The sequence below is a fragment of the Chelmon rostratus genome, chromosome 12 (assembly GCF_017976325.1).
Source record: "Chelmon rostratus isolate fCheRos1 chromosome 12, fCheRos1.pri, whole genome shotgun sequence".
Classification (NCBI taxonomy): domain Eukaryota; kingdom Metazoa; phylum Chordata; class Actinopteri; order Chaetodontiformes; family Chaetodontidae; genus Chelmon; species Chelmon rostratus.
In genome coordinates, this window is record NC_055669.1 from 18,263,203 (window position 1) to 18,284,006 (window position 20,804).

A 20,804-nucleotide genomic window follows, 5' to 3' on the forward strand; every position below is an offset into this window, starting at 1 on the left:
ATGTGGAGGGAGACAGAAAGTAGCACATTAGCTACATGGCTTCAGTCTGCAGCACTTGAGGCAGGAATCCATTGTCAGTGCTTTAGCGCTGTGTGAAAGTGTGAGAAGGAGGAGTGTTTCCACGCACACATGTGGGGCTGTGAAAATTATTTTTGTGAGATGGCCTTCAGCAGTTCCCCCCCCCAGTTTCCCAGGGTGCTATCGCAGGCCGTGCTGCATGAATTTTTCCTGATCAGAAAAATGCTGTCAAAAATGATACTGGGGGCAAAGAAAAACAGACGGAAGGAAGGATGTAACCAAGGGAGTTGAGATTTAAGAGTGTGGGTGAGAAATCGAGTACTAGATGTGGTGTAATGATTCAATGATTCAGAAGGATGCTGTAAAGCATTATGGCAGGAAGAGATGTATAAGCGCACATGTGGACACACAGTCATCCACATAAGTAACACTCCTTCTCTCTCCCAAAAATAACCTTCCATTCCACTGAACGAGCTCTCTTTCTGAACTGCTGTCAGACCACAGATAGCCCTTCCCAAAATAAGACTGCAGTGTTTCATCAGACAGTGCGCTCCGGGTCGGTTAAGTGAGAGATGCTGGAATAGGTTATGTAAGTGAATGATGTCTGCATATATTTGATTTTCAAGTGTTTTATCAGCATGAGCATCGGGTCCAGTTGACATGCCATTAACACCCTCACGTTCAATGAGATTATTGACCATTTCCATGATTTCCTATTATTAATTTCCTCATATTTACCCATAATTCCACTCTATGTTAACCCATAATATACATTCAGCAAACCTCCAGATCTACTGAAGGCTATTCAAGCGAGAGAAAGTGGGCTGTTATTAGGGTATCATGTGAGCATTTGTGACAGTTATTGGCTGTTTGTTTAGTCACCACTAGAGGGCAGCACAGCAGCAGTAAAGGAAGCAAAAACTCTTTCTTGTAGTCATGGCAATTCCTTTCCAATAGTGTTGGAGTGAGAGAAGGATATTTCATTACTGAGACAGCAAGAGCGCCCAAATTTCCCCACTCACATTTCTATTTCTCCATTATCTTGCCATGCTAAGCTCACGTCAATTATCTGGTTCTGGATTCTATTGGAATCATGTCTCTCAGACAAAATCATCATCAACTATGTGTCTGTCTTTGGTTCTAAAAGCTACAAAGTCTGTTTTCATTGCTCTAATTGCAGCTGGATTAAAGCCCTTCTTCGTGATGACATTATCAAACAACGTACCTCACACCTGTGTGTCCTGCACAAGTTAAAAATAGTCATTAACCTCATATATGCCCTGACATTCATGCAGAATGGGAAGTAAGATGAGTCACGACCGAAGGAAAATACCATATCTTTCAGTTTAAACACACAGACAGACGCACACCATGATTTCAGCCTTAAATCCAGGGGACATTTCCTCGTTTCACCTCTCTCAGATCGATATCTCATATTTTGACTTTGCAGAAGTTGGAGGACTGATTGGAGTTGGAATAGCCTGCATTGAACTGCGGAGGATCCTTCTCAGCATACAATGCATTTGTCATTGAGACATGCATTTTGCAAGGCCACCCCTCACCAAGACTGCTTTTGAATCCTTTAAATTCAATGTGCTGCCACTGAAACGGTGACCTTGATCTTTATATTCATTTGTAAGACATGTGCAGGTGCACCTTTGAGGGTATTCAAGGCTGCTACTGAGGCAACACAAAGCAGGTTTTGTGCTGTATTGCAGAGCCATTCTATTAAAGGAACACACTGCTTCATATCAGGTGAGTCAAATTAAATTGCTAATTAGTGCTAATTGTGCGTCTAAGTGCACTGTGGATTTTGTTGGTGTTGTGGCTTCTTAACAGTAAACATGCCCTTGCTTTTTTTGTCGCCCAGGGAGAGTGAGCAGCGCTGCAGAGATGGCTTTCATTTGGCAAGCAACAGCTATGCACCATGCGCATTACACCGGGATAGTGCTGCACTTTCAGTGGGTGACTCAGTGGGAGAGCAAAGGCATGCACACACTGTCTACACAGGTACTCTTCAAAGTGGGGTCAAGGGGCTGCCTGAAGGTGCTGCGGTGGGATTGTTACTTCAATTTCTCTTTACGCCCCTTTAGCCCCACAAAATGAAACAGAGTATGAGACATGGTGTTTTGATCACATATTCCATTTTATTCACCCATTGCAAGACTTTCTGAGCTGAAGCAAATGCAAAATTGTTCTTATTCTGAAGCCTGAATTACACTCTACAGCCTTCAGAGCCCTGTGCATCACTCCTGTTGTGAAGATGCTGCATTATTTGTCCCTTTTAGACAAATACCATTGTACATGAAGACTAGCATGCATACATTTTCTAGCAGGATGAAGCAGCCGAAGACTTCTTGGTTTCACTGCCTGCTGTTAGAGTCTCAGAGGCTTTCTGAATATGCGTTAGGTGTAAGGGAAGCAGAAATGATGATACCTCAGAGAGTCGACTCCAAATTGTCTTCCATCATTATTTCAGATTCATCCCCCTTGTCTCCCCGTCCATCCTCTCCCTTCCTGTTCATTTCGATTCCCACTGAAAAAGTCTTGACGGAGACCGACTTGTATCGCTGTCACTTTGTAATAGTCGACTGATCGAAAATAGCTCCCTAATTAGTCGACCTTTCCACAAAGTGTGCTGTGTGCATTTGTGCGGTCTTAGTCTGATTGATCTTTTTAGGTTATTAATTGGCATAACACTGTGAATGGCCTCCTCTGGATCAGGTTGTAGGTTGGATTTTTCTTGTTTTGCTGTGGAAAAAGCAGAATGGGTATGATTCAGTGTCATGATCAGAACATAAGAACATAAGAGGAAGTTCAAACAGATGTCATGGTCAGAGACAGACAGGGAGACAGACTTCGAGGCAAAGGGAGAGATATAGTTGCCTGTTGCGGATGCACACAAATAACGCACCCACACGCACATGCATGCACAGTCACACACAGAAACACACACACACACACACAACGTCTCCCCACTGAGTCTTTCACACATGCACACACACATGTGCATGCAGACCCACACTGCAGATTAGGAAAGCTGATTTATTGGTTGTAAAATGTTAATATAGCCATAAGCCGTGCTCATGAATTGTTAATTAAGGCCGTGACAGACTCATCACCTAAAATGTTAATGAGGTGAGATTGCGTCGGGGCTGAGAGGTCTCTGTGAGCTACGGAGCAAATACAACAGATGAGCTGAATCTGTGAGACCCCCCCCCCCCCACACACACACACACATACACACATGTGCTATAATAAGAATGGCTGAGGGCACCTGAGATGGGTCGTGCCCATTTGGCCATAGAGTAATTAAATTAATGAGAGGCAGTGTATGAATTAACCGTTGTGATAGTGAAAGGGAAAGATAGATATGGTCCATTTTTAGCCGGACCCAGCCTATATCTGTACTGTCTTGTTCAAACTGACTCATCAGTGGTGGAAAGAGTAGTCAGCCATTTTTATCTTTATAATAAGATAAGAAATAGATAAGATTTAACTTAGAAGGTTTATGATAACAGTGAATGATGATAATTCTTAAATAACCCTTAGTAAAGTGTCCAGCACTGAGAGAGGACCCGCACAGACTGGGAGGACCTTAGTGGTTTCAGTCTGTTCCTCAAAGAATCAGGTTCCACCCTGACTGATCCACTTTAATGACAGTGGAACCTTTATTTTAATGACTTATAGATTTCTTTAAAAAAATTGACTTTCCATAGCTAAAATATCGCATAACATTGCAGCCGCATGAGCCAGTTAATTGTTAATTAGATACATCTGTGTTAAGTCAAAGTGTCCGCTGTGAGAGAGGTTTCGTTATCTAATTTTAATTAATGTTGTTGCTTGTCAAGTTGGAACTAATTTCGAGTACTTAATATACAGTAAAGTGCACCTTTTTATATGCTCAGAATGTGTTTTGCATATAAAATCTGTGCAACACAGTAGTTAGTAGTTATCTGTCAAATGAAAATGGTGGGAAAAAACTTTTGAATCCCCTCTGAGGTGTGGCTTAATGCATGAAACTGCACAAAGCGGAGCCTTAATTAAGTACAGTGCTTGAGTAAATGTGTTTTTCCCCCCCCACCACTGCTCAGTAAAGCAGTAACTGCTAAAAATCCACAACCAAACAGACAAGTGGGGCTGCACTGAAAGGAAAGCAAGATACAGCACAAATACTAATTATATATAATATATTTAATTTAATGGTGGGCTGTTTTTTTTTTGCAGAGCAATTACTACAGATCAACACACCTACTGACAGCAATGTACGCTACATTGATATACAGTGCTGGATGATGCAATGCTCGAGTTATTCAGCTCCTTTATTTGAGTTAGAGTACTAAGACCACACTGTGAAAGTACTCCAACACAAGTAAAAGTCCTGTACTCATAGTGTCTGAAGTAGAAGTACTCATTGTGAAGTAAAATGTTCCCTGTCAGTGTTCTACTATTACATCTGATGTTTTTGGATTAATATTTCTGCTGTTTTCATGTGTATGTTGCATTTTACTGCTGTAAACATTTAAAGTTGAGCTAATTACGCGTTACATACTGTTGGCTAGTTTAATCTCCAGCGACACTTCATATTCTATAAGATCACCATATGTTTGTAGCATCTTTTAGTTTATCAGAGACATTCACATTCAAAATCACCAGATTTGGAGATTCATGCTTTTTACCAGACAGAAAGGGAAACAAAATTTTTTCCTCTTAGATGCAGTGGAGTAGAAGTATGAAGTTGCATAAAATCAAAATACAACTGACTCAAGTAATCAAAATTGTACTTGAGGAGAAAAATACTTAAGAAAATGTACTTAGTTACTTTCCACAACTCAGTCAAGATGGCCCTGATCAATGCACAGTCTACTGGAAACAAGTCATTTATCCTGAATGACTTCTTTTTTTATCAGATTTTGCAGATTATTTGATTATAATCTATTTTAAAGATGGACAAGATCCTAATGGTTGGGGGTTTCCATCTTCATATTGCTGACACTATGTGTTTTACAGCCTCTGAATTTCTCAATCTCATTGTTTCCTTCAATTTCAAGCAACACATATCAGGCTGTACACACCTGGGTGGGCACACTCTGGACCTTGTTTTTACCCATGGCATTGATATTGAAAATGTTGACTCGAAGGATTTATGTGTCACTGACCACAAATTTGTTTTATTTGACATTTGCTTTCTGTTGGAGTCTCAGCCTTCGTGTCATATGAAATGTAGTTCTTTCATAAAGGAGACCTCAGCTGTCAGTTTCTCTGACAGTGGTATTGTTTTAAAGGATGGATTCGTGGACGCTTTCCTGCGATCGTTCAACAATCACTGCACTTCAGTGCCGGATAAAGTGGCTCATCTGAAATTTTGAAAGATCCCTTCCAAAATTGATTAAAACTATCGAGAGTTTAGACATGAATGTCGAATGACTGAGCACTTGTGGAAACCCAGAAGTACACAGGCTGCATCTCAGAGATCTTATGGGTACCATGAAGGGTATAGGCTGAGAGTATAGGCTGTCTTATTTCTCTAATCTAATATCTTCCAGCAGGAGAAAACCTAAAGTCCTGTTTGATACCGTTAACCGTCCAAGTCTTCTTTAATAGTGACTGCAATAACTTTCTATTATTATTATTTTATAGACGTGGTTGTAAATGTTAGGGAAGACACCTGATACTGCTCCCTCAAATCCATCCGTCTTGCACTCCTTTTGTGTCCATAGACGATATTGCAGCCCTGTCTCCTCCAACCCACTAGATGTCCTACAGACCGCTCTATTTTTAAAGGTTTTTAACTTCATCAGTCCCTGTTTAGTCAATATTATAAACCACTGTCTTTTAACAAGGTGTGTCTCCAGTTATTTTAAGCAGGCTATTGTTCAACCTTTATTGAAGAACTAGTCCTGGACCTGACCCTTCCAGAGAACTACAGGCCTATTTCCAGTCAACTCCCCTTTCTTTCAAAAATTTTCTAACAAGTTGTTGGGAAGCAACATTGTAGCTGCACAGGGATAAATTTCTGGTTTCTGGAAACTTGCTTCCACTGATACAGCTCTCCTTTAGGTCTCTAATGATATCTTGATGGCTGCAGATGCTGGAGATCGTTCAGTTTTCAGTTTTATTGGACCTTAGTGCAGCATATAGTGCTCTTAACCACCACATTCTAATCCACAGGCTACGTCACCTGGAGGACATGTCTGGGACTGCACTGGAGGGGCTCAGCTGGGACTAATTCAGCGCACTGATAACATTCAGTTGTATTTTTCAGTAAAAACCAGTGAGCCTCATTAACTTTCTCTTCTAAACAACTGCCTCAATACAATAAGGAACTGGATTGCAGAAAGTTTTCTGCTGTTAAATGCTGATAAAAATGAAGTCTTGATTATTGCTCTTCTCAGTCTAGTCTATGAAATCTTGGTGTGATTTTTGACTAGTCATGAGTTTTGATTCCCACATTAGGATGCTGGCTCGATCATGCTCCTTTCACCTAAGAAACATAACCACACTTAGGTTTGTTGTGTCAAGAAGTGAAATGCAGATGCTAATACATGCTTTTACCACGTCACGTTTGGACAACAGTATCAATCTCAATCTCAAATTTACTAAATCTCTAATAAATCTTCCTTACACTGTTTACAAACCGCCCAAAACGCCGCCGCTAGGCTCTTAGCACGATCCAACACATAGTCACATGTTACATGTCTTAACGTCTCTGCACTGGCTTCCTGTTAATTATAGAATTCAAATTTTCACTTTTAAAATTTTGGTGCTCACTTATAGAGCCCTACATGGTCCAGCTCCACAGTATATCTTAAACCTTTTGCACCCGCACACCAGGAGCCGAGCTCTTATGGCCCCAGGGTGTTATGTTGTACCTTGGACACGTTTTAATCCTGCACAGGACTACTGGGCAGGATTTATGGCATCAAGGGGTGAGGCTGCAGATCGCAACCAACCGAATATGTCTCACCTCAACCTCCCTTTCAAAGCATGCAGGAGAGCCTCTAGTGGCTGCAAAACTTGCAAAAAATGCAAAAGGCGCTCGTTAGAGCCAGTGTTTGGTTTGTCTGTACAACTGTAGCGATATGGTGAACTCTGTACTCTAGGGTCTAGGGTAGTAAAAACACAATTTATTATTTTTTATTGTACACTAAGGAAAACACTTATGAATATCATCTTTCATTTCTGCCATTTTCTGCCAATAGATGCCCCTAAATCTTCCACACTGGTCCTTTCAGACTCGGGGAGATTGAGCTTTCAGTCGCTTGCCTTTAAGATTTGGAATAGTCTTCCAATAAACCCGAGGTCTTTGGTCTCCGTTCAGACAGGCATTTAGGCAGCATCTGATGTTTTATGTTTTAACCTGCGTCTTATGTTATTTTCATCATATATATTTTATCCAGTGTTTAACTTCGTTTCATTTGTAAGAACACTGTTTTCCATACTCGGACTGTTCTTTGCAATGATGCATGATCTGTCACCCACCTGATACCTTGAAATACTGCTCTTTCCACTCTCATTGAGTACTGTACATATCAATACATAATCGTATTCTACTGTAACATATGCATATTTATTTCTGTGCAATATCATTCATGCTGTAGTCACTTTATCTATTCCATGTGCAATCTGTGTGTAGTCTGTGAAATTCAACAGTATATTTTCTTACAGTTCTTTGCAGCAACATAATATATATATTTTTTACATACTTTTTTTTTCTGACATAAGCCCTTTGTACAATTGTACATATTTATAGTCCGCTTTTTATTTTGTATCTTGTATTTCTCTATTTCTATTGCTATTTTTTTGCAACTGCCATTATCTGCTGCTTGTAACAACTGAATATTCCCACCTGGGGATTAATAAAGTATCTTGTCTTATCTTATCTTATCATATTGTTGTTTTTATTTGATTTCGTTTGATTCTTTTACTGTGAAAGGATGTATATAAATAAAGTTCACCGCCTCCATTATATGTATTACATTGCTGAACAACGCTGTGTACATCAACAGCACACCACCGTCTTCTGATATGCGTATAGGCATTTGTGAGCATTTTTACTTTTGTCTCCTAACGTACCGGGACAGAGGCGTATTCATATCTAACGCACCCTCGTACAAAAGGCGGGCTATTTAAACCTTCACCGACCTGACTGACAGCCGTTTGCGCCAGTGCTGTCTCTGTTGGGCTGTTTGTTAGATAAACTGAATGGATGCTACCGCTACTTTGGCCAATGTAGCTTTTCACAAGTAAGCTAGCCCGCTCAAGACACGCCAAAAAGTTCAGTCATGTCGCCTTAGAGCGGCTTTGCGGAGGAATAATCATGTGGGCTAATCTCAAACTGGACTTTTCTTGTCCCGCTGTGTGTAACGTTAGCTGTACTCTTCCCAAACGGCCAGGGATCATCGCTTCGCTCCTCCCAGCTAAGGTAAGTGTTAGCCGTTTATACATACAGTATATCATGATATCTGGGCTCTGTTTAGTCAGTCTGAAGGACGTGCTGCTGTCTTTCAGCTTGTGGTTTATAGTTTGTTGTTAGTTAGTTTGTAATTTCGGTTGTGCCTCTATGTGCTAGCTATGTACAACGTTGGTGTTAGCCAGTTAATGTGAATCCCTGCTTTGAACTGGCTCATCTTATTTTGTGTTGATGTTGGTTGTTGGCTTTGGTTGGTTGTTGTCACTTGCACTTGATGCTTTCATGCTGTTTATTTACATGTTGCTGAATGATAAGCTGCTGTAAATGCTCACGTTTGAGCTGGCTGTGGTGTGTTTACATTAGGGCTGTGTAAACTGTGCGATAATGATCCATATAGTATGCACATTTTATGAACACATGGTGGCCACAAGTAAAGGCCTATTTCTTATTGCTTACTCGTATTTGATTTGATTTTTCTGCTTTTAGTTAGAAGTTTAAATTTTCAGTAAAGCTGCTAACAAAATATAAAATATTAATGTATATGAATATAAATATGAAAATGTATATGGAAAACACTTATAGTTGCAAACAAAATAAATCTAGGCTTAAAATGTGAACATAGTTGAAAATATCAAAACCAAACGTGTCACACTCTTTCACAGTAGAACTGTTGAATTATAGCAGCAAACAGATAAGGCAGGTGCTGGTTTTGTCTTGGTTGGTCAGAGGCCTTCCCCTGTTCGGATTTATCCTGATCTGTGGCACTTTCACTCTCCTCCATGTTTGTTTTTGTTGCCTTTCTGCAGATTTCCTGCCCGCATTTGTGCTGTGTGCAGGAATACAAATGAGTGAAACCATTGCCATAAAGAGATAAATACAAATGGACCATAATATGAAATATTTTTCTATCTTCACATGATATACATTGTCATATGCACATCCCTTATGTGCATCCAGTTCTTGGTATTGTTTTCTTTTGGTGGTTTTCTTTTGGCTAGTAGAAAGTAATGTAATGATTTTAAGAATGTAAACATGACTGTTGTCTTGGACACGGCCCTCTCACATATTGCTTTAATGTAATACTGGCTTCACTAAAAAAAACTCAACATGGCTTTGGTCATTTAAAAGAATTCAGTGCAAACACGCACACACATGTCACATTCAGCTACACAATACAGCAATATTTCCACTCCAAGCAATGCGATTATATGACTCCTTGCTGCTTCATATCAAAATGACATCTAAACTGCTGAGCACTCCACTTCACTCAGTGGCAACATTAAGCTTGGATCATGTACTGATGGTCAAGTGCTGCTTATCTGCCCTACATAACATTTCATTACAATAGACTGTCTGCTCCGAGCTATGACTTTGCGATTGTGTGATGTGTAAGTGAATAATCTGCTGCATAGCTGACGTGTCTTTGTCTGCTGATGTGTAGCAGGCGGTATGCTGGGATTCGATTTATCCAACTCAGTTCACCAGATAGTATTTTCCCTGCAGTAGTAGGTTTATGAAGGTGCTTTGTTGGTCAATGGCCACATGACAGCTGCTGAAGTCAAAGGTCAGACAAAAGATCAGGAACCTGTACAGGTAGCTCCAGTATATTCAGTTTGAAATTGAGTCTAACAGAGCATTGTTTAGATTTAACACTACACCAACAGACCTTTAGAAGGCACTGTCAAGTAAACAAAGCTTAACATATGACAGTAAATTGCAATTGCAATTGCAATTAAAAATCAAAAGATTTTTTTTAAAAGGAAAAAAAGATTTTTTTTGCATTCAATAAGTGATTAAAGCTGCAACGATTAGTCTATAAATTGATTAGTGGCTTGAAAGAAAATTAATCGGCAACTATTTTGATGATCGATGAATCATTTCAACAAGAACACTAAAAACAGCTAATCGATTAATCATGAAAATAATTGGCTGATTAATCAATAATGAAGCCCCACGATTGATTAGTTAACTAATTGTTGCAGCTCTGCTCCACCACTTACTCAAAAAATGGGTTGAATGGCAAAAAGAGTACAAACTAGCACTAGGCCAGAATGAATAGAAATGCCAACAGCCTGGAAACACAGAGATGCATCAACAGATGTTCACACCTGGGAGAGGCATGGGTTATCAGAAAAGGCAAAAAAATACTAAAGTAGTTTATTTTTTGATGGAGTACATGTAAAGGTTTTTGAATGTTGATGCTCCACATTACCCATAAATAAAAGATGCTCATTAGATACAGTTATTGTCACATTTCAGTCTGAGATGTCTGGTAGTGGCCACAGAAGCCGGTGCCCGTCACATAGTAGATTTCATGTATTTGTTGCCATTAGGCTTTGACTACAATGTGGGTTGGGGTTTGTTATTATCACTCTCCAATCTGCACTGGGCCGATCTTGGTATTAGCTTGTGGGGAGTTCAGGGCCTAGACGTGAAATATGAACTCTGCACACAATCATATTCACATGATAAGTGTTGCAGATCTGTCTGTCTCATGCAGTTCAATCAACTCTGTGACAGTATCATGTGTTGCCAACACCTTTTACTCTCAATGTGCAGAAGGAAATTCTCAGGTGTCTTGAAATATTGAAGGATAGATACAGATTATTTGAAAGCTATCTTAAAGTTAAACTGAAATCACATTTTGACATTATTTTTGTTAACAATGCCGAAGTGTTTTTGAATGTATTGTTAGAAGATTTTTGTTATGTAAAGGAAGAAAAAAATGGAAATATCAGAAATGCTCTTTCTTTTTTCTCAGATGGCTGGAAAGTCCTGTTGGTGTTTGTTTGATTGACAGCTGGCAGGCTGCCAGAGTGCCGGTGTACGAGAACGAGAGACAAGGTAAACAAACTTGCTCTGTAGCCTACGTGTTATGAGCAGACAACATGTTTTTACTGATATGGAAGGGTAAGGACCACACCAGCATCTAACTGGGCTAAAGTGACATTTGCAGGTATTTTACATGCTGTTTAATGTGCTGCAGCTAACCAGCCAACTAGCTGTCTAGCTTGCAAACTGCCACTTGCAGTTTCCCTGGTGAATGATTGTTTGGTCGCTTGCTTAGGCAGCTAAGGTGCAGGATGAGATGTGTGGTCATGCTTAGCTAGATGAGAAGGATACTTTAGCAGGACAAGTAATGTGGGTTGCTGTTCAGAGTCTATGGTTGCAGTTAAATAGTCTTAGTGAAGTGTCTAACTGGGAGACGTAAGACCTGGTTGAATTCTCTATTAATGCGTAGGAAAGGTGCATCGGTGCATCCTTCCTTAACACCTTTAGCATAGGATACCCTGGACCATCCTTTATGAAAGAAGAGGACATAATGACATCCCACAGTTCCTTAATAGCCCTTTCATTTTAAGAAACAACCTCTCTGTATTGGAAATGGACATAAAATAACGCAGCCATTACTCAACCACTCTAAGTGGAGTCATAATGATGTTTGCGTTAGCTGAGTTTACCAGGGTCGTCTTTTCACACACACACACACACACACACACACGCACACACACAAACACACACTTTGACACACACACACACTTTGACACAGAGGTGATGCTGTCCTCTTCTCACATGAACGCCTGTGCTTGATCTTAGAAATTTCTTCTTCAACTTCTCATGGAGTTTTCATCAATACAAGCCCTTTATCAGTCGACCTCAACCTTCTGTGTTTCATCAAGTAGATTTTCTCCTGTCATTTCATTTTTAAATTTCTTAATCTCTCTATTCACGCCTTTGTCAGACAGTTGCGTAACGTAATGTAGACAAGGACTACTCTGAATCAGATGAAAGTGATGTAACCCTCTCTCAGATTTTGTCCTTTTATGTTGTTCAGAGTGAACAAACACTTCTTTGTCACGTCTGCGCTTTGTGTAAAAGTGTGAAGAAAGAAGTAACCTTGAGCCTTGCTTGAATGCCACAGCATTTGTTGGAAAAGGGTACATTTTTCCAAAAAATCTGACGCACTTTCTCAAGTTTCATTTCACCTCAAACTTGAGTGTGAATTCCTCTACGTGCGCACATGTTGCCATTTAGATATGAAGCTTTCATTAAAGAGGTGGAAATATGACTTTAAGGTTGCTCCATGGTTGATGTGACTTACAGATACAAGTTTGTCATTCTTTCCAGTGACACCAGAAGAGTATTGATCTACAACTTTATGCTGCAGTATGACTCAGAGTGATCTAAATGTTTTTTCGTGTTGAGTGCATGGCGGGTGGGGTTGGGGTTGATGATGTCAGCACAACATCAGAAGGGGCCTGCAGTGCTATGAGTTAAGTGACCCACTTTGTAAGCCCCCACTCCCGTTACTGTACATAATCCCCCACTGTCCCTACTCCTCCTCCCACATGCTGAACACCCCCGGTGTGTGCAGTGTTGCACTCTGTGCCAAAGCACCCAGCAGAGATTCACACAAAAGTAGTCATCCTTTTAAAACAGAAAGACTTCTGTGTTCTTCAGCAAGACAGAGCGAACAGAAGAAAAGGTGGGGGGAAATGCAGATCACCAGTGGTCTCTGATCCATATTGGTGTGAATGTAATTGATTTCCCGCTGTGTGGAATCTGTCTCTCAGAGTCACAGAACAAACACTGACTGAAGGGCAGAAAAAATCCGGTTTTTATCTCACAGCTCTGTCTACATCAGTTTTATCCCTGTCAAATGCACAGGCAGAGTATAACACACACAGCCTTCAGTCTTTGGCTGTCATGGCTTCATTACAGCAGTGAACTATGTTTTTTACAGACAATGCCAATTATCACAGCATTTGTATCTTAAGTTAGTTTGAGGTGCTCAACAGGAGAGCACATACAGAACGATATAAAACTTTATTTAAATTTAGACTTTGTGTCAGTTTGGTTTCAGTTATGAGTTCTGTGGGTAAGGAGTTCCACATATCGATCCACCTAACATGAAAAGTCGTGTCTTCAATCCAAGACTTCCGATAGGGCACTTTTGTTTACTGGGCCAGAAACCTGCAGAGGTTTCACCATGTCACTGAGCTCATTAGGAGCCTGGTTATTTAGTCATTTGTGCATAAGTTTACACAAGGATGCTCTGATCTGTTGTAAAGGTATATTGACACACCAATGTAGACCTTGGTTATATTAATCTTGGATTGGCAATGATGTGCTTTGTTATAAAAGTAATTGATTCTGCTATCATCTACAGCTCAGAAAACTGGGCCCGTCGACTCAGTTTTTTTGCCCCACAACAACGTGAGACCCCTTGCCTCGTCTAAGTATCCTTGGGCATGATACTGAACCCCAAATTGATCCCTGTGAGTGCCATGCAGTATGGCACATGGAACGTATTTATATTGCGTTTTTCTAGACTGATGACCACTCATAGCGCTTTTGCAGCACAAGTCTGCATTTACCCATTCACACACACATTCGTACGATGGTTGCTAAGCCACCTGCTCATTACGAGCATTAACCATTCACACACACTCGCATCGGGAGAAATTTGGGGTTCAGTATCTTGCCCAAGGATACTTGGGCCTGAGCTAAGCCGCTTAACTCTAGGTAACCACTATACTCGGTGCACCTATAAAATCTAATGCAATCCATTACAACAGCTCAGCACAACATCAGCAATACTGGCCTCTGCAAGGAGTGGAGCTGATGGTAAATCTTGAGAGGCAACTCAAATTCCCACAGCACATTGCAACAACCATCTTAAGACCTGATGTGGTTCTGGTGTCCAATTCCACAAGGAAACTCTTGCTTCTGGAGTTCACAGTACCGTGGGAGGACCTCCTGGAAGAGGCATTTGAGTGGAAGCTTACCAATTATGGCTGTCTGAATCTCAGAGAGGTGGCTGCAGAGCAAGGTGCTTACCAATGGAGACTGAGTGCAGGGGCTTTGCTGCCCTTCATTCAGAGCCCTTAGCTGGATGGGCATTGAGGGAGAGAGGAGGAGAAGAGCAATTCACATGATCATCAACATGGCAGAGAGAGCCTCAAGGTGGCTGTGACTCAAGAAGAGAGGAGAGCCATGCAGGCAGAGCAGCTAGTTTACCATCTGGACACAATCTTGGGTTTGATCAACCTAAGCTGGGTTGCCTCATGGAGGGTGGATGATGTTGAAAGACCCAAAACACTTGATCCCAGGAACACCATCATCAGTATGATCTGTTTGTATTGCTTTAAATTCTGCCTTACCAAATGTTGTGTTTTGCTTGACACTTACAGAGAGGTATTAATTTAACTAGAAGTTTATTATTGAGGTTTGCAGTGGTGCTGAACTGGACTGCTTTATATTGACAGAGGTTTCTAATATTTTGCACACACCATTTACAAATACAATGTGAGAAGAATATTTGGAACATCTTTCAGTTTTACAGCAGCACCACTAACTGGCCTCAGTAACAAAACATGTAGTTTAATTGATTCCTCATGCAAAGTTTGAACAAAAGCTGGCCATTATTATCACACACAGGTAGATGATATGGCTGAACTCTTGTACTGGATTGCATTAGAGTTGAGGTGTACCTAAGGATTTGGCCAAGGGGTGTATTTTGATATTGCCAATAGCAGTGCTGTTATTATACGGATCATTATTCCGTGTGGGTAGATAGTCCGAGTTGCGGTATTGGAATCAGTATTATAGAGAAGTCAGACAGGTAAACAGTCTGTGTCTAAATTTACTCACCATTTCTACACATTTGTCAAATGTCAGATAGAAATAGTTTACTCCTGAAACGTATTCATTGCATTTGGAAAATAACTTTTAGATTTGATTTAACTTCTGACGAGGGCTGATGGATATAATGAGCCACCTCTGTTTTAGAGAGCCATAGACCTACAAGTCAAAGTGGCCACAATTATGAGTATACGGCTCAGGTTGAGAAGTACGGAATTTCCCTTTTAATGTTAAGCGTTAGACATCATCTCAGGATACAGGATACCTGTTGTTGCTGTTGTAAACCGCAGTACCTTTCAGAGTTGTGCCTCAGCCAAGACTTAGGCTGCTCGAAAGTCCTCAGAGTGCAGGCTCTGCTGGCAGTAAAGGCTCATCTGTAACACTGGAGACAGTGATTAGAGAGAGGGAATCAATAATACATGGTAAGGGACGGCTAATGTACCACAGGGACTGTCAGACAGACAGCGACGTCTCTGATACCCAGCTTGCCATCTCACATCCGCTGGTTTCGACACACAAAGCCAGACTGAGCAAGCACATGAGGTATGGAAAGCAGCAGGGGAAATAAAAGCTGGGGAAGAGAAAGGTAAGACAAATAGAGATAAGAGTTTTAAAGCACAGACAAAGAATATAGGAGTATAGCAAAAAGAAACTGAAGGGTGAAGAGGCTCAAATTTAAAATCAAATGTATGATTTAATTAATCATTTCCTAAAATCCCCAAATCACATGCTCGCAAAGGAATTGCCTTGGCTGCAGAGGAAGAAAAGCAAACAGCGGCAGACCAACACAACAAGCTTATTACAGATCCATGTGTTCAAAAGAGGGCCCTTCATCCTCACACCGACATGATATTTCAAAAATCAATACAGGGCTGTGAAACAGGCCAAAATGAAATAAGTGTGCAAGCTATCCGGGAAATAAGATTGGCAGGCAGACAGGAGCATGCCACCAGTCTCCGGGGACGGACTCTCGCCAAGCGGTCTCTCATCCAGAGAGATTGGGGTTAATGCCTTCTCTGCATTAGCACGCTAACACCACGCCAGCCGCCTGACCTCAGATACAGAAATACTCGAAGCGCACGCGCACACACACACATACGAAGATGAGAAGTATGAGAGAATGATAATCTAATTAATCAATGATTAGAACAACTGCATGCTTCCTTTTTTGAATGCCACCCCCCCGACACACACACAAAGAATACTCCAGCCCCACCTCTCCGTCTCATTTCCGGAACTGCTCACCATTAGGCCGCAAATACAAATACACAAACATAGTTTACAGATTCAGACGGAAAGATAATTGCCTGCATGAAGGGGCAGATGTCCTGACACAGCTTCTGTCTGAGTAAAACCTCATTACTGAATTGACTCTCCAGAAGCAGTCTCCTGCACCACGACGCCACAGGTTGCTTGTTACTGCTTGACTTTCTCTTCACAGCTTGAACCTCTACAGCGGCAGACCAGGCTCTGTTAGCGCTCCCATTCGACATCGCCGCCTGTGACCTCCTGCTCATCATGGCAGAAACATGGCAAAGCAATGACTCAAGCGAATATACAAAGTTTGTGTGTTTGCTTGTGGCATTTGGCTGGGGAATGTCTCTATTATATCGTGGAGGACACTGACAGTGGCATTGAGCAGGGTGGGAGTTAGGAGCTGTGTATTGAGGTAATAGCAAAAGCGTTACCACGGAGACGCTGGTGAAATTATTGAAATGTTTTGACTCTTAACCACAATTTAGATGCCGCTGAGGTGAAGCTGAAGAGACATGAAAAGCTGATTTTCTTTTTTGTATTTAGCAGTGTATTGAGATGGAATGAGTCTGTGTTTTGTGTTATTCAATGAGTTCTGCCTATTGAAAGCACTCAATGCCACCAAGTGTGAAGGGAGTTTATAAGAGCAGAGTTTCAGAAAGTATGGAACAGAGGGAGAAGCAGATGAAAAGTGAGGGACGTGACATCGATAAAATGTCAGAAAATAGTGGAAAAAGGCCAATACAATTTCCCAAAGCCCAAAGTGTGACGTCTTCAAATCTGTTGTTATGTCTGACCAACAGTTCAAGGCCTGAAGATATTAAATCGGAAGATCGGAAGATCGGAAGCAGGCTAGGTGCAAATCGTCATGCCTTTTTTTCTCAATACTTAAAAGTTTTAAATCCTGATCCTTAATTTTCCACCTCTACTCCCTTGAAGAATCATCCTATTCCACGCTTGTATGATCACACAGAGTATGTTTCTTCTTGTTCCTGCTACTAGTTTATTTACAGAAACGGCCGAAAACAATCACAGTGATTAATCTGTTTATTTTTCACCTTATCATTGACTTCATTAAATAAAATAGCTAAAACTATCCATCAGTATTAATTTGAGCCAATGTGCCATCTTCAAATTACTTCTTTTGTTCTGCAACATTCCGTAATCCAAATACACACAATTTATAATGCCAGAAAACAGGCAAAAGCAGCAAATCCTCACATTTGAACAAGCAAGTTCTCTCCCATTTGCTTAAAAAATCACAATTAAACGTTAAAATGTGACAAAACATTTTCTGTCACTCCGCTAATCGATTATTGAACCACAGTAACTGTTTCGACATTAAAAATATTCAAACTCAGGACTGCATGTTTTTTATGTCTGTACCACCTCATGAAATTGAAGCACTTTGGATATCTTGCACATCATTTTTTAAATTTTGTTCCTAAATGCAGCCTTGCATATTTGGAGTCTAATTTAGGGTCAAGCTCTATGGGTTTTACAAATGTTTGTCTGCACAGCATGAATTTATAATTAGAAAGATGAATCATCTGGGCCTAGCCAATATGTCGGTCAGCATTGCTTTATTCTAGATATTGGTACTGGTGTATGTGTCAACTGATAAGTAACAGAAATTACAGTGCAGAAAGGCCAAATATATGTTTGAGGAAGTTTTAGAAAATTGTCTCCATTGCATAGTTTGTCCACCAGAGAGCGCTAACAATGACTATGCCACTTTATGTTCTACCAAGGTGGAAAATTGTCTTTGCCCATCTGGCAGTTCATTAAAACATTAAAAAATACACACACACAGCAGACTTAGTCAGTTCTTTTAATGAAATAAATTAAAGGATCCTCATTGAAAATACTTTGTTTTGCCAGCAGAAGTATCATAATGAGACTTTTTTTAAACTATCATATCTTGCAATACCAGCCTCAAATTCAGTATTGGTTGAGCAATATTTGTAATTACTGACCAACCAATGACTGGCTGAGGTTTAAAAGGTTTAAATGATTAATTTTGTGTTGGGTTCATCAACAAATGAGTTGTAAGTAAAACAGGTAAATTGGGCAATTTATCATTGCAGTTTCATTATTTGTTGGAGGCAACTTGTGCAGAAGCAAGTGTGACATGCCTGAGTGTAACTCTCTGACTTAAAGAGATTATGGCTTGTGAGTAACACCGTAGGAAGCGTGTAAGGTTGTCACAAACGGGCTGACTGGCACCTTGTCAAACGCTCATTCACCCTCCCATCACCACGCGCCCCCTCTGCTGGGTTCTGTGATTCATCATCTCCCATGGCGAAGGAGGTTAAACTGTAAGGGGACGTTTGTCTATGTTGGAGAGGACTCCCCCTGAACATCCTCTCCTGAGCCTGTGATGACATTTTCATTTGACCCATAGCCAACATCCCTGTAATGAGAAGCCATCAAAAAGCAATCTCCTGGAATAGAAAGGGATTTCAATTTGAGGATGCCTATATTGATATGCAAAATATAAAAAAAAAGCCTTTCAGCCAGATCAGTTGGATACATTGGGGGCCAGTGGATGCCATGGATTGGTTTGATCTGTGTATGGCAGAATAAAATTAAGCTAATGGTTAAAGACTGAGAGAGGACATTTCAAAAGGACAAAAAATATTAATGTGGCATTAAATTTAATTTAATTGATGTATGAATAATGGTGTATAATTAGTACGCAAAAAGCCTCAGTGCAAGTACAAGTTCATAAATCTGTTTTGCAGTAAGCAAGTGTTATTACTGGAAGCTGATATTACTTGAGATGAGTACTACTCAATCAGTGTGGTCTGAGCAAGGTGCTGTTTTTAATTCATGTGTTGTAACTAGCGCCTTGTCAGTCTCTTTGAGTTTGAAATGGTCAACTTTTAGGCTGAAATTACCTATTATTTTCATTATCGATTAATCTGCGGATTAGTTTTTTTAATGATCATTAAATTGGTTTGTCTGTAAACTATAAAAGAAAGTTATATTTCTCCCATCCCAGAGTGACATGTTTGTCTAAACAACAGTCAAACTTAACGGTATTCAGTTTACAATCATGTGTGACAAAGAAAGCATAAAGAAAGCTTCAGTCAGCTAAATGCTTACCTTATTTTAAGAGTTAGCCATTCATTTTGTGTTGATTGAATAATTGATTAAGTCACCAATCGTCGCAGCTTTGGCTGACTTCAGAGCTCTCAGTATGTCCGAAGTACATTTGGTGAATTTTAACATTTGTACATTTGGTGAACACTGACACTTGCTGGGTTTCCATCTAAATGTATTGTGGACCGAATTTCGAGAAAACCGACGTAAGAATTCTGGTTTCCATCCACTGCCATTGTGCAATTATTAGGTGTAGCTTCATTGAGAAACAGTAGTTGGCACCAAGAGAAGGGCAACATGGAGTAAAGGGCTATAGGTTAGAATCCAACCCCAGCTGCTGCTCAGGATTACTCAGTATTACACCGCTTCATTGTACCCTGGAAGACTTGATCTTGTCGAGAAGAGCTGTGTCATGCTCTGATAACTGAAACTGTCTCAGTGACAAATTCCCAACCTTGGGACACTCCACTCTGATGAAGGCGTTCAAAACAAGAGCACAGGGCCTTGAGAGTTATTGAGAACATGTCATTCAGTAACTAATGACAAATCAATTGTGCTGATTAGTCAATTGATCAGTTGATTTCCTCAGAACAATTTCAACAACTGATTCATTATTTTAAGTAGAGCTTTCCACACACTTGATTTTTGGGGCTAATACTGATTTGAGTGTTAAAAACATTTTAATAATGTATAGAATACCAACAGTTTATTAGGCATTTTTAATCACACGTTTAATGTAATGTTTTTATTAACCAAAATGCAATACAAAATGACACAAACACATTTTTATCCTTTGTTATTAAAGAATTAAGGTGGCACCTAATGCTAAACAACATCAAAAAATGGCAATCACAAGTAGTACCATCAAGTTGTAAGTGGCCAAGGTGAAACCTTCACGTGTCTGGTTTAGTCCAATCAACAGTTGAAAATCCAGAGATATTCAATTTATGATGATAAAACAGAGACAAGAAAAAAATCCTCACAGCAGGAAACAGCGAAGGTTCGGCATTGTTGTTTGAAAAAAATGCTGAAATGGCTGTTAATCAAAATATGTGCTAAAAAATTTTCTTTCAATCAACTGATCAATTATTTTCTATTATTTGACTAATTGTTTAAGCTCTATTCTGTATAGAGCTATGGAGTAATCAAGTAAAAAATGCAAATATTAATTTTAAAATATGTAACTGTTATTCAACAACAGTTAAGATAAAATGAACAAATTAAGCTATTTGAAGACCATTTCAACAACAACAACAACAACCTTTAGATTCATTTTAAGAGTCAGCAATAGTGAATCTAAAACCTTTGGCCCTCTGTCTAAATGTTAGTTTAGCAACCATCCTTTTAAAATTCTGTCTCCAAAAGCTCA